This window comes from Rhinopithecus roxellana, chromosome 6, assembly GCF_007565055.1.
Source record: "Rhinopithecus roxellana isolate Shanxi Qingling chromosome 6, ASM756505v1, whole genome shotgun sequence".
NCBI lineage: Eukaryota > Metazoa > Chordata > Mammalia > Primates > Cercopithecidae > Rhinopithecus > Rhinopithecus roxellana.
In genome coordinates, this window is record NC_044554.1 from 54,448,654 (window position 1) to 54,461,939 (window position 13,286).

Genomic DNA, 13,286 nt, shown 5'->3' on the forward strand with positions numbered 1-13,286 from the left:
TTATTCCCAGATGAGGAAATGCAGGCAGAAGAAATGGAGTAAGTTTAATCTCGAGCTCACCATGACTACTGGCTTTCTTCCTTCTCCCCCTCCCTTCTTTTCCCTCCTTCTTTCCCTCCATTCTTTCCTTCCTCCTCTTGCTTCATTCCCACCTCTACTCTTCCCTCATCCCTTCCTTTCTTCCCTTCCCTACTTCCTTTCTTTTTTCCCTCTCTCCATTCCTGTCATCTTCTCTTTTCACTACTTCTTCCTTCCCTCCTTTCCTCTTTCCTCCCTTCCTCCGTCCTTTCTTCCTTCTTTCCTTTCCATGTTTGTTAATTTAGTTGGCATAAAATGATATCTAAAGATTTTTAAATTAGAATTTACATTCATCTTGTGAATTGTTCATACAATTTGCCTGTGAATCTACTGGGATGATCTTCTTTCTTCTTTCTCTTCTGTCTCTTCTCTCTTCTCATCTTCTTCTTCTCCGCCTCCTCCTCATCCTCCTTCTTCTCCTTCTTCTTTTCTTCCTTCTCCTCCTCTTGTTCTTCCTTTTCCTCTTCTTTATTTTTTTTCTTTTTTTTTTTTTTGGAGACTGGGTCCACCTCTGTGGCTGGAGTGCAGCGGGTGGCATGATCGCAGTTCACTGGAGCCCCCACCTTTCAGGCTCAAGTGATTCTCCCACCTCAGCCTCCCAAGTAGCTGGGACCACAGGCATGTGCCACCACACAGGGCTAATTTTTTAAAGAACTTTTTTGTAGAGACCAGGTCTCACTATATTGCCCAGACTGGCCATTAGAATCTTAATATTTTTGTCTTGTAATTTGTGGTTTATATATGCTACAAACATTTACTGGGTACCTGTATTTTTTTGGCAATTTTTTTCTTGTACTTTTAATTTTAAAAAACTATGGTAAAATACACATAACTTCAAATTTGCCATTGTAACATTTTTATTTTTTAATTTATTAGTATTATTATTATTTTTGTAGAGATGGGGGTCTCACTCTGTTGCCCAGGCTGGTCTCAAATTCCTGACCTCAAGTAATCCTTCCACCTTTGTATCCCAAAGTGCTGGGATTACAGGTATGCACCACCATGCCCAGCCTGTAACAGTTTTAAAGTGAACAATTCAGTGGCATGTGGTACATTCACAATATTGTGCACCCATCACCACTATCAAACAGGGCCTCTTATGCCAGGCTACCCTGTAGGACTTCTGACTAATCATTTGATCATCTCCAGGTCAAGTGCCTATCCCTGGCCCAATAGGTCACGGCCAGTAATGGAGAGCAGGTAGGGGCATGTGGCACACAAACACAGGCCTTGGCTGGGCATGGTGGCTCACATCTGTAAGTCCCAGCACTTTGGGAGTCTGAGGCAGGAAGATTGCCTGAGCCCAGGAGTTTAAGACCAGTCTGGTCAACATGGTAAGACCCCGTTTCTACCAAAATTTTAAAAATTAGCTAGACTGGCCAGGATGCGGTGGCTCATGCCTGTAATCCTAGCACTTTGGGAGGCTGAGGCAAGTGGATCACCTGAGGTCAGCAGTTCAACACCAGCCTGACCAACATGGTGAAACCCCATCTCTACCAAAAATACAAAAAATTAGCTGGATATGGTGGCAGGTGCCTGTAATCCCAGCTACTTGGGAGGTTGAGGCAGGAGAATCGCTCGAACGCAGGAGGCGGAGGTTGCAGTGAGCCGAGATTGTACCATTGCACTCCAACCTGGGGACAAGAGAAAACACTGTCTCAAAAAAAAAATTTGCCAAGCATGGGAGTGTACACCTGTGATTCCAGCTACTTTGGAGGCTGAAGCCAGAGGATCAGTTGAGGCCAGGAGGAGGAGGTTGAGGCTGCAGTGAGCCATGTCCATGCTACTGCACTCCAGCCTGAGCAACAGACAAGACCCTGTCTCAAGGAAAGAAAAAAAAAAAAGGCAGACCTGCCTGGCATAGGGAGCACTGTGGGCAGCATGTCAACAACACGTGAGTAACATGTCAACATGGCTTCAGTGGTTCATTTTTTCCAAAAAGAATTCTTGGTGAAGGAAAACAGTCTTTCTAAAAATTCAAACTAGGCTGGGTGAGGTGGCCCACGCTGGTAATCCCAGCACTTTGGGAGGCCAAGGCGGGCAGATCACCTGAGGTCAGAGGTTCAAGACAAGCCTAGCCAACATGGTGAAACCCTGTCTCTACTAAAAATACAAAATCGCCCAGGGGTGATGGCATATGCCTGTAGTCGCAGCTACTCGGGAGGCTGAGACAGGAAAATCGCTTGAACCCAGGAGGCGGAGGCTCTGTGAGCAGAGATCATGCCACTGCACTCCAGCCTGGGTGAGACAGAGTGAGACTCTGCCCCAAAATAAATACATACATAAATAATAAATAAAAATGCAAACAATGCATAAAAATATAAAGTAAAAAAAGAGAACCAAGAAACCTAAAATCTAAACCCTGCAAATAATTCTTACATCACCCTTTTTCTCTTGGGCAACTACTACTTGTCTTTGAAGTCTCAATTTAGACTTCTCTACAGAAGCTCCCCCAGGTCTCAAGACTCACAAGAGAAGGGGCCCTCTCTTATGTTGCCAGAGCATCCTTCACTAACCTTATCGCCATATCTGTCATACCCGAATGTTTGCCTTTTTTCTCTTTGAGACAGAGTCTCACTGTGTTGCCCATGCTGTAGTGCAGTAGTATGATCACGGCTAACTGCAGCTTCAACCTCCCAGGCTCAGGTGATCCTCCCACCTCAGCCTCCCAGGTAGCTATGACTACAGGTGGGCACCACCACACCCACTGAATTTCTGTATTTGAGGTAGAGATGGGGTTTTGCCATGTTGCCCAGGCTAGTGTCGAACTCCTGGGCTCAAGCAATCTGCCCACCTTGGCTTTCCAAAGTGGTGGGAATACAGGTGTGAGCCATTGTGCCTGGTGGTAGTGGTCTTTCTCCCACAGTGGACTGCAAGTTCTTTGGAAGCAGGAACTCTTTTCAGTGTATTTGTTGTCTGATGCCTAGTAGTGCTCAAGAAAGATTTGTTGAAAGACTAAACACAGTTTTGGATAACATCTTTGCTGAAATCATTCCATCTATAAAAGTATGTATTTAAATAATTTTATGAATTGGCTGTGTGTGGTAGCTCACGCCTGTAATCCCAGCACTTTAGGAAGCTGAGGCAGGTGGATCACCAGAGGTCAGGAGTTTGAGACCAGCCTGGCCAACATGGTGAAACCCTGCCTCTACTAAAAATACCAATATTAGCTGGGTGTGGTGGCGAGCGCTTGTAATGCCAGCTACTCAGGAGGCTGAGGCATGAGAATCGCTTGAACCCGGGAGGTGGAGGTTGCAGTGAGCCAAGATCATTGCACTCCATCCTGGGTAACAAGAGTGAAACTCTGTCTCAAAACAAACAAACAAAATAATAATAATTTTGTAAATCGGTATCATATGGACACATATTGGAAAACACAGTTCAACACTCAATAGCCTCACTTAAGAGCTTCTATATGGCATTCTATTATGGGAATATATTATCATTTGTTTAACCGCTTCTCTACTGGTGAGCATTTAGGTTGTACCTAATTCTTTTGTTGTTGTTGTTGTTGTTAAAACAACAGTGTGAACCAGCATGGTGACTCATGCCTGTAATCTCAGCACTTTGGGAGGCAGAGGCAGGTGGATCACCTGAGGTCAGGAGTTCGAGACCAGCCTGGCCAACATGGTGAAACTCCATCTCTACTAAAAATACAAAAAATTAGGTGGTCATGGTGGCAGGCACCTGTAATCCCAGCTACTCAGGAGGCTGAGGCAGGAGAATCACTTGAACCCAGGAGGCAGAGGTTGCAGTGAGCCAAGATCGCACCATTGAACTCCAGCCTGGGCAACAGAGCAAGACTCCGTCTCAAAAACAAACAAAAAAAAAACAACAGTGTGGTGGCCTTCCTTATGCCCACCTATATCGTTGTATACTTGTTTGACTATCTCATGAGGATGAGTCCTCAGAGTGAAATTGCCCAGTCAACAATTCTGTCATCCGATGCCTCATTGCCTTCGAGAAAGGTTGTACCAATTTACACATCTGAGAATAGTTCAAGTGCCTATTTCTCTTACACTTGGTATAATCAATCTTTTAAATTCTTGCAAATCTGACAGAGAAGAATTATAACTCCCTTTAATGTGAAGGTACGGTGCAGGTGAACACGGTTTCATAGATTTGCCAGCCACTGTATGTATTTTTCATGTCCCTGATGCCTCCATCTTTTCCTTCCTGAGCTGTAAGAGCTTCTGTTAAACATGTAGGTTTCATATTCTGTTTTGCTGTTTAGCTTTCTTTAAATTTATAAATTTTTTCTTGAAGTAATAAGGGCACATGGCAACACATCAAATAGTAAAATGAGTTTATAACAGAAATAAGCAATCTCCTGCTTCAACTTCCCACATCCCCAAAGACATTCCTTCCTTCCTCCCTGCCTCCCTCCCTCCCTCCCTCCTTCCTTCCTTCCTTCCTTCCTTCCTTCCTTCTTTCCTTCCTTCCTTCCTTCCTTCCTTCCTTCCTTCCTTCCTTCCTTCCTTCCTTCCTTCCCTCCCCCTCCTCCCTCTCTCTTTTCTCCTCCCTCCCTCCTTTCTCTTTCTTTTCTTTCTTTCTTCTCTCTTTCCCTCCCTCCCTCCCTCCCTCCCTTCCTTCCTTCTTTTTCTTTCTTCTTTCTTTTCTTTCTTCCTTTCTTCCTTCCTTCCTTTCTTTTTTTCTTTCTTTCTCTCTCTCTCTCTCCCCCCTCCCCTTCCTTCCTTCCTTCCTTCCTTCCTTCCTTCCTTCCTTCCTTCCTTCCTTCCTTCCTTCCTTCCTTCCTTCCTTCCTTCCTTCCTTCCCTCTCTTTTTCTCCTCCCTCGCTCCCTCCTTTCTCTTTCTTTTCTTTTCTCTTTTCTTTTCTCTCTCTCTTTCCCTCCCTCCCCCTCCCTCCCTCCCTCCCTTCCTCCCTTCCTTCCTTCCTTCCTCTGGGTTCTATCATCCAGGCTGGATTAGAGCTCCTAGGCTCAAGTGATCTTCCTGCCTCAGCCCTCCAAGTAGCTGGGACCATGCCCAGCTAATTTGTTTAACAAATGTAGTAGAGAAGAGGTCTCTCTATATTGCCCAGGCTGGTCTTGACCTCCTGGCCTCAAGCAATCAAACAATCCTTCTGCCTTGGCCTCCCGAAGTGCTGGGATGACAGGCATGAACCACCATGCCTGGCAAGAAATTTCTTTTTTTCTTTTTTTTTTTTTTTTTGAGGCAGAGTCTCGCTCTGTCGCCCGGACTGGAGTGCAGTGGCCGGATCTCAGCTCACTGCAAGCTCCGCCTCCCGGGTTTATGCCATTCTCCTGCCTCAGCCTCCCGAGTAGCTGGGACTACAGGCGCCCGCCACCTCGCCCGGCTAGTTTTTTTGTATTTTTAGTAGAGACGGGGTTTCACCGTGTTAGCCAGGATGGTCTCGATCTCCTGACCTCGTGATCCGCCTGTCTTGGCCTCCCAAAGTGCTGGGATTACAGGCTTGAGCCACCGCGCCCGGCCAAGAAATTTCTTTTTATTGTGTGTTTTTAGTTTGCCAAGTGATTACTTTTATGATTAAAACAATATAATTCTACTTTATTTCTTGGTTTATGACAGTATCAATCCATTACTCACAAGAAAAATAATAATTTAGGTCATAATTTTCCTTCCTTTGTGCTATTCTCCCAATATGGTATAGGTATCTTCAGTTATTCTCTTAGTTACTTTTGAATTATACATAGTACACTTATAGCTCTAGTCCTTATTATGTGCGTTTTAGTCACCATATTGATCGTTGGGTAGGATGCCTACCAAATCCCTCCATCTTTCCTCACTGACTTCCAACTATCACCGTTGTTATATGTAACTGGCTGTCCCCCTTGTCAAAGATATTAACATTTTGTTCCATCCTGAAACCACAATCAAGTCTTAGGTGTTTTATTCAAAACTCTGGAGGTTGACTGTGAACCTGAAATAAATACACAGCCGCTTTTTTTATGGCCATGTAAATCTTGCTCACTCTAGGACCAAGGGTTGCATATGAAGATTCTATTTCTCTAGAGGTCTAATGTCAAGACCAAAAGGAATTTTATTTTCTTTTATATCATCAGTTGCCTAAAACTATGCCACATTTTAGTTTTCTTCATATCATGGAAACAAAATATTATTATTATTTTTAATCAGAAATATATAATGACTATGAAGTCAATAATGCTATTATGTTTATTTTTTTATTTTTTATTTTTTTTTTTTGAGACAGAGTCTCGCTCTGTCGCCCAGGCTGGAGTGCAGTGGCTGGATCTCAGCTCACTGCAAGCTCCGCCTCCCGGGTTTACGCCATTCTCCTGCCTCAGCCTCCTGAGTAGCTGGGACTACAGGCGCCCGCCACCTCACCCGGCTAGTTTTTTGTATTTTTTAGCAGAGACAGGGTTTCACCGTGTTAGCCAGGATGGTCTCGATCTCCTGACCTCTCGGAGGTCAGATCCACCCATCTCGGCCTCCCAAAGTGCTGGGATTACAGGCTTGAGCCACCGCGCCCGGCCTTATGTTAATTTTTGTTATACAAAATGGTAATCTGGAAAACTGTAATACGTATTTGTGTCACATATTTTTTGTATGGAGGGTTTATATGTTTTGGCCCAATGTTGGGGAGCAGTGGCTATAGAATGGAATCTATGTTCAGCAGGTGGGGTGCTTCTGGCGCTGCCCACCTCTGCAGCTTCACCTCCCATCACTACCTCTTTCTCACTATTTAAACAACGTGATACGGCTTGCAGTCTTCTCAGCACACATGCACACACACATGATTTTGAAAGAATGATGGATATAATTAATTCCATTTTGTAGCATAACTTGATGTGCAACTCATAAGGCTATTTTTTCTGTTTTGAGATGGAGTTTCACTCTTGTCACCCAGGCTGGAGTGCAACGGCGTGATCTCAGCTCACTGTAACCTCCTCCTCCCAGATGCAAGTGATCCATGTGCCTCGGCCTCCAAAAGTGTTGGATCACTTGAGGTTAGGAGTTCGAGACCAGCATAGCCAATATGGTGAAACCCTGTCTCTACTAAAAATACAAAAGCTAGCCGGGTGTGGTGGTGCACCCTTGTAATCCCAGCTACTCGGGGGTCTGAAGCAGGAGGACCCCTGGAACCCGGGAGGCAGAGGTTGCAGTGAGCCGAGATCACACCACTGCACTCCAGCCTGGGCGACAGAGTGAGAATCTGCCTCAAAAATAAATAAAATTAAATTAAAATAAATAAAAACTTGGACCAGGCACGGTGGCTCATGCCTGTAATCCCAGCACTTTGGGAGACTGAGGTGGGCGGATCGCCTGAGATCAGGAGTTTGAGACCAGCCTGGCCAACATGGTGAAACCCCGTCTCTACTAAAAATACAAAAATTAGCTGGGCATGGTGGCGCACACCTGTAATCCCAGTTACTCAGGAGGCTGAGGCACAAGAATCGCTTGAATCTGGGAGGCGGAGGTTGCAGTGAGCCGATATCATGCCATTACACTCCAGCCTGGGCGACAAGAGCAAGACTTGGTCTCCAAAAACAAAAACAAAACAACAACAGAAAAAACTTGTTCTGCTCAGTAGTAAGTGGAAGATTTCCAGGTTTCTTGTAGTTCAATATAGAAAACAAGGAGACTTGCTGGAAATTGTTTTATTGGCCCTCTAAAATATAAACCTTTAAGATTGTTAAAATTGTAAAATATGTTTAGATTGTTACGAGACATCATAAAACATGACTGATGGAAGAGATTTAGAGTTGACTGAAGACAGAACTCATTGTTAAGCATTTCAGTTGTAACTGAACTTAAAATGAACTCACTAGGATTTAAAAATACAAATTTTCCATCAAACTAAATCATTTTATTCCCAGATACTATAAATAGCCAGATTCCTTTTGGTTTTAAAGTCTGCTGCTGTGATTTGCATTACTATTTTATTTTTCTGTTTTTACAAAAGGAATAAATATATAATTGACATAATCCACGTACATAAAAGTCACCATTTTAAAGGGTAAAGTTCAGACTGGGTGAGGTGGCTTATGCCTATAAGCCCAGAACTTTGGGAGGCCAAGGTGGGCGGATCTTTTGAGGTTAGGAGTTCAAGTTCAAGACTAGCCTGAGCAACATGGTGAAACTCAGTCTCTACTAGAAATACAAAAAATTAATTGGGCTTGGTGGCGGGCACCTGTAGTCCCAGCTACTTGGGAGACTGAGGCAGGAGAATCATTTGAACTTGGGAGGCAGAGGTTGAAGTGAGCTGAGATTGCACCACTGCACTCCAGCCTGGGCAACAGAGTGAGACTCTGACCCATTAAAAAAAAAAAAAAAAAAAAGGAAGGAAGGAAAGAAAGAAAGAAAGAGGTACAATTCAGTGATCTTGAGTATGTTCACAAGGTTGTGCAACCATCACCACAGTAGAATTCTAGAATGTTTCATCACCTGCCAAAGAATCCTCACACCTATTATCAGTCACTCCCTACTCTCCCCCTCCCCTGGAAACCACTCATCTATTTCTGTCTCTGTGAATTTTCATGTAAATGGATATTTCATATAAATGGAATCATACAATAGATGGTCTTTGTGTCTGACTTCTTTTGCTTAGCATGTTTTTGAGATTCATTCATGATGTAGCAAGTATCAGAACTCCATTCCTTCTTATTTGCTGAATAGTATTCCATTGTATGGATAGACCACATCTCATTTATCCATTCGTCAGATGATGAACATTTGGACCATTCCTACTTTTGGCTATGATAAATGATGCCTCTCTGACCATTCATGTATGAGTGTTTGCGTGGACACATGTATTAGTTCCCTAGGGCTGCCATGACAAAGTACCATACACTGAGCGACTTTAACAAGAGAAATTGATCATTTCATGATTTGAGAGGCTAGAAGTCTGAGACCAAGATTTTGGCAGGGTGGGTTCCTTCTGATGCTGGGAGGGAGAATCTGATCCATGCCTCTCCCCTAGCTGTTGGTGGTTGCTGGCACCCTTGAGGTTCCTTGGCTTGTAGATGCATCACCCCCATCTCTGCCTTCGTGTTCCCAGGCCATTCTCTGTGTGTGCTGTCTCTGTGTCCAAACTCTCCCATTTTATGATGACATCAGTTACAATGGATAAGACTCCCACTCCACTCCGGTATAACTTAATTTTTTTTTTTTTTTTTCTGAGATAGAGTCTTACTCTGTCACCCAGGCTGGAGTGTGCAGTGGCGTGATCTCAGCTCACTGCAACCTCCACCTCCCAGGTTCAAGAGAGTCTCCTGCCTCAGCCTCTTGTATAGCTGGGATTACAGGCGCGTGCCACCACGCCCGGCTAATTTTTGTATTTTTAGTAGAGACGGGGTTTCACCATGTTGGTCAGGCTGGTCTCAAACTGCTGACCTCATGATCCACCCACCTCGGCCTCCCAAAGTGCTGGGATTACAGGCGTGAGCCACCACATCTGGCCCCCTTTTTTTTTTGTTTTACTTTTAATTGCATTTATTTTAATGCTGAATTTACTCTCGTGCCACAAGTTTTTGTTTCTTCACTTTCTTCTGGGATATCTTTTTCTTCAAGGCAACCTCCTCTTCTGGTTTAGGAACAATCTGTTCCTTTTCAGTAAGGATCATCTCAGTGTGGCAGGGAGAGCTCATGGATGGGTTAATCCGACCATGAGCTCTGTAGGTCCGGCGGTGCATCTTGGGTGCTTTGTTCACCTGGATATGCTCAATGACCAGAGAATCTACATCTAAACCCTTAAGTTCTGCATTGCTCTCTGCATTTTTAAGCATGTACAGCAAAACTTCAGCACTCTTTTTGGGCCACTGACCTTGTGTCCAGTCCCACTGCTTGGCCTGGGCACACCTGCCACCTCCACCATTGTAACATCGGAATGGGATGCACTATTTCTGTAAAGTGACATCTTTCAGATACTTCGTGGTTTTCCATATAGGCATACCCTTGATGACCTGGGAAGTGTCATGAGTGTTCTTAAAGTGAAACAAAGATTTGAACCACTTGATTTGCATGATTTTGTGGAGTTCTCTGGGTCAAGTGAATACTGAACCATTTTCACAGATTACCTCAGACCACTTAGGGAAAGAGAAAGAGCTGACTTCGTCTTAACGAATTATATCTGTGATGCTCCTAATTCCAAATCAACTCACATTCTAAGGTACTAGGGGTTAGGTCTTCCACGTATAAATTTTGATGGGCACACAATTCAACTTATAAGATTATGTTCTCAATTCTCCTGAGGTTATACCTAGGAGTGGAACAGCACATAATCTATGTTTACCCTTTGAGGAACTGACAAATTGTTTTCTACAGGGGCTACATGATTCTAAATTCCCACCAGCAACACATAAGGGTTCTGATGCCCCCACATCTTCACTAACACTTGCTACTGCCTTTCTTTTAAAAAAATTCTAAAGTATGAGAAACATACTGCCTACATTTTTAATTTTAGGGATCTGGCTGGGCACTGTGGCTCACACCTGTAATCCCAGCACTTTGGGAGGCTAAGGCAGGCGGACCACCTGAGGTCAGGAGTTCAAGACCAGCCTGACCAACACAGTGAAACCCCATCTCTATTAAAAATGTAAAATTAGCCGAGTGTGGTGCATGCCTCTAATCCCAGCTACTTGGGAGGCTGAGGCAGGAGAATCACTTGAACCCAGGAGGCAGAGGTTGCAGTGAGCCGGGAACATGCCACTGCAACTCCAGCTTGGGCAACAAGAGTGAAACTCTGTCTCAAAAAAAAAAAAAAAAAAAAAAAAAATGTTGGCGTCCTACTGAGTAGGAAGTGATATCTTGTGGTTTTGATTTGCATTTCCCGAATGACCAATGATGCTGAGTCTCTATTCATGTGCTCATTGGCCATTTGCATATCTTCTTTGTAGATATGTCTATTGAAATCATTTGCCCATTTAAAAAATTAGATTGTCACTGGGCACAGTGGCTCATGCCTGTAATCCCAGCACTTTGGGAGGTCGAGGCGGGTGGATCACGAGGCCAAGAGATTGAGACCGTCCTGGCCAACATGGTGAAACCTTGTCTCTACTAAAAATACAAAAATTAGCTGGGCATGGTGGTGTGCGCCTGTAATCCCAGCTATTCAGGAGGCTAAGGCAGGAGAATCACTTGAACCCGGGAGGGGAAGGTTACAGTTAGCTGAGATCATGCCACTGCACTCCAGCCTGGCGACAGAGTGAGACTGTTTCCAAAAAAAAAACCAAAATTAGGTTGTCTTTTTATTGTTGAGTTGTAAGAGTTCTTTATATATTCTGGATACTACACTTTCATCAGGTGTATGATTTGCAAATACTCTCTCCCATTCTGTGTTTTTTTTTTTTTTTCCACTTTCTTGATAGTGTCTTTAGATTCACAAAAGTTTTAAATTTTTATTAAGTCAATTTTTTTTTTTTGTTTGTTTCTTTTTTTGCCCAGGTGTGGTAGCACTCCAGCCTGGGCAAGAGAGTAAGATCGTGTATCAAAAAATAAAAATTGAATTAAAATTTTAAAAAACATTTAGGGCAAGTGCAGTGGCTCACACCTGTAATCCCAGCACTTTGGGAGGCTGAGATTGGTGGATCACCTGAGGTCAGGAGTTTGAGACCAGCCTGGCCAACATGGTGAAACCCCATTTCCACTAAAAATAAAAAAAATTAGCTGGGCATGGTGATGGGTGCCTGTAATCCCAGCTACTTGGGAGGCTGAGGCAGGAGAATTGCTTGAACCCGGGAGGTAGAGGTTGCAGTGAGCCAAGATCACGCCATTGCACTCCAGCCTGGGCAACAAGAGTAAAACTCCATCTCAAAAAAAAAAAAAAAAGAAAAGGAGAAAAGGGGGGGAAAAAAAGCTTCCAAATAAAGAATACCCTTCAAATGCTGTTCCAATAATGTCTGAAAAGGGAGCAGTAGTTTCATAATTGTCTGTCCTCATAATTTTCAGGATCCCAGATGGGCTGAGACACCAATTATTTTGCTTTTCTCACTATGTGTAAATAACAACTTTTCATACTTTTTATGGTCTTTCTTGAGAGAGAGAATTTCATGGATTATCTTTGAGCATTATTGATCTCTTTCCCATCTGGGAATATTTTTGTCTCTGTGACAGTGTTTAAGAAAACAAAGAATAGATACACTGCAATATAGTTGTTTGTTATGTTTATCTTTTGCATCCCCAGCTAGATTAAAAACTAGGCCAGGCGTGGTGGCTCATGCCTGTAATCCCAGCACTTTGGGAGGCCAAGGCAGGTGGATCACCTGAGGTGGGGAGTTCAAGACCAGTCTGACCAACACGGAGAAACCCTGTCTCTACTAAAAATACAAAATTAGCCTGGTATGGTGGTGCATGCTTGTAATCCCAACTACTCTGGAAGCTGAGGCAGGATAATTGCTTGAACCTGGGAGGCGGAGGTTGCAGTGAGCCAGGATCGCGCCATTGCACTGTAGCTGGGCAACAAGAGTGAAACTCTGTCTCAAACTAAAAAAAAAAAAAAACCCCAGAAACAAAAAACTCCTTAGGCCTGGAACATGTCAGATCCTCCTCTGAAGCTTCCATAGGAGCTACAGAGCCAGCACTTGGCAAACATTAATGACCTTGATGTGCTACTACACAGATGTTCTCTGCTTTTTTTTTTTTTTTTTTTTTTTTTTTTTGAGGCAGAGTCTCGCTCTTTTGCTCAGGCTGGAGTGAAGTGGCACCGGTCTCAACTGACTGCAACCTCCGTCCCCAGGTTCAAGCGATTATCCTGCCTCAGCCTCCCAAGTAGCTGGAATTACAGGCATCAGCCACCATGCCCGGCTAATTTTTGTATTTTTAGTAGAGACGGGGTTTTGCCATGTTAGCCAGGCTGGTCTCGAACTCCTGACCTCAGGCCATCCAACCACCTCGGCCTCCCAAAGTGCTGGGATTACAGGTGTGAGCCACGGTGCCCGGCCCTCTCTGGCTATTTTTACGTTCTGGCAAAAGGACAGCTTGGCTTGGGTTTTTTTTGTTTCTGTTTTTGTTTTAACCACTTTATTGAGACATGAATGACATAAAAACTGGTACACATTTAATGTATACAACTTGAAGAGTTTGGAGATAAGTATCACTGTGAAACAATCACTACAATCTATGCCATAAACTCACCTCCAAAAGTTTCCTCTTGCCTGCTTATTTATTTATTTATTTATTTATTTATTTATTTATTTATTTATTTTTTTTTTTTTGAGACAGAGTCTTGCTCTGTTGCCCAGGCCAGAGGGCAGTGGCGCAATCGCGGC

The 13,286-nt window shown here is 43.7% G+C and overlaps 1 protein-coding gene and 1 pseudogene across 1 annotated transcript in view; one reads left to right on the forward strand and one right to left on the reverse strand.

Annotated features, from left to right (window-relative positions):
* Positions 1 to 13,286, forward strand: part of SVOPL (SVOP like) — a 101,973-nt gene that overhangs the window by 3,133 nt on the left and 85,554 nt on the right. The gene's annotated exons all lie outside the window — the stretch shown is intronic.
* Positions 9,531 to 10,084, reverse strand: LOC104656617 (annotated as a pseudogene).